Raw genomic sequence first — 1,990 nt, 5'->3', positions numbered from 1 at the left:
GTACAGCCTCTAGGGAGGGCAACTGGACCACGGCTCACAAAACGATCAAAGAATAGATGCTTTGTTCCATTGACCTGTTTCTTGGAATTTATTTTACAGATATAACTACACAAGTACAATATGCTATGTACACACGTTTATTTATTTCAGTTTTGTTTATACCAGAAGAAGATTGGAAACAATCTAATGTTTCCCAAGAGAAGACTAGTTAAATAGTTTATGGAGCAGCCAAAGAATGAAATATTACCCAGCTGTTTTTTAAAAGAAAAATGTGGTGTTCTTTATAAACTAATATGGAGACATTTTCAAAAAATGAAGTGAAAAAAAGGAAAGTACAGAATAGTATATATAGTATATTACCTTTTCTATGTGAAAGCAAGAAAGATAAAAATCTATATTTATATTTGCTCCATTTGCTTTTTAAACTCCCCACACACACTGAAACAGAATAAAATGGTTACCTATTTGAGGCAGGATGAGGTAGATGGGGGACAGAGGCCAAGTGCGTGAAAGCCTTTTCACTTTCACTTTTACTGTTTTACATTTTGAACATGTGGATGTGTTGCTATTTAAAACACAATACATTTGTTTACAGCCATGCCACCCTAAACATGCCCGATCTCGTCTGATCTTGGAAGCTAAGCAGGGTTTGGGCCTGGTTAGTGCTTGGATGGGCATACCATCCAAGAAATACCACCAAGTGCTGTAGGTGTTTTAAAAAAAAATTCATGTTAAAACACGATACATTTGTTCTTAAACATCAAGTAGAGAAGAAGGCACCAGAGGTCTTGGGCCCAGGAACAGCATGGGTAGAGGTGGGGGAGCACTGTAGCCTGACAGTACAGCACTGTACTGTCCTCTTGAGACCTCACAGTCTTCCACATAAGAGTCACGGAAGGTGCCTGCTCTGATACACATCAATCAATTGACTTGGAGGTAACCAAGGGACAGATGAAGGTCCAGAGGCAAATTTTACAAACTCCTTTAGGACATCCCCATTACTCAAGATTTGGAATATTATAGTTACAGAATGTGACATTCTTATAGTTATTAAAATATAACTAATTATTTATGTATACTGATAATTGTTAACAGTCACACAAATGATTTCATAGAATTCAAGGGAACCAAAAGAGATGACATTGAAGGTGCCACGTGTTTGTGCATAAATACAGTGTGGGTATGTGGAGGTTTTTTAAAGAGAATTTTAAATATATTTTTCACTCCATGACTCTCTTTGTCTCTGGGGCTTCTATGCCATGGGTCTCGGTGCTTCAAGGAAAGGTTGGCTCCAAAAAAAGTAAAGTCATGACAAATTTTGTTGTGACAAGAATTCTGAAAGCCCAACATTATTCAGAAAGAAGAGGACCTAGATTTGTTTTTAGCCTTGTTAGGAATGAAAACTAAAAGACCCAGATGACAGAATTTCTTCAGTGGTTGTGGAAGGAAAGGACAGAGAGAGACAAGAATAGTGATGTCTTCATTTTTCTTGTCCTTCTCTGGAAGATGTAAGCAGTTTAGAAACACCGAGATAGGTATGAAAGAGGCGGGGAACAAGACATGGCAGTCAATGAGAGTTCCTACAGCAAGGCAAAAGTAAGACAGGCAGCATATACATCAAAGAAACAAAATTACCTAGGTAGACTGTTCAAACTATCGCCTCAGGCTAAGACTGACAGATTAAACTAAAGGAAGTCTCTTCTGGGCCTCCCCACTTCCCATAGGAAGGGGCCTCATAAGGGAAAACATTTCAGTTATAGGTAAAATAAGGAAATCACCTTTTTCTGCACATCTGGGTATGATAAGAGTGATCTATAACTCATTAAATGTCTTTATGAGTACATACATACATATGTAAGTATATATACCTGTATTTTCTAAAAGACCATCTGGTGCCTTACAACTGAGTGCTCCATTCAAAAAAAGAATTGAATGTTGCCTAATTTTTAGAAAAAATTTCTCTCTAATTAAGACTTGCCCAGGGAAGCCT

The sequence above is a fragment of the Rousettus aegyptiacus genome, unplaced genomic scaffold, assembly GCF_014176215.1.
Source record: "Rousettus aegyptiacus isolate mRouAeg1 unplaced genomic scaffold, mRouAeg1.p scaffold_m13_p_2, whole genome shotgun sequence".
Lineage (NCBI taxonomy): Eukaryota > Metazoa > Chordata > Mammalia > Chiroptera > Pteropodidae > Rousettus > Rousettus aegyptiacus.
The sequence above is the reverse complement of the archived record's forward strand: the minus strand, read 5'-3'. Positions refer to the sequence as shown.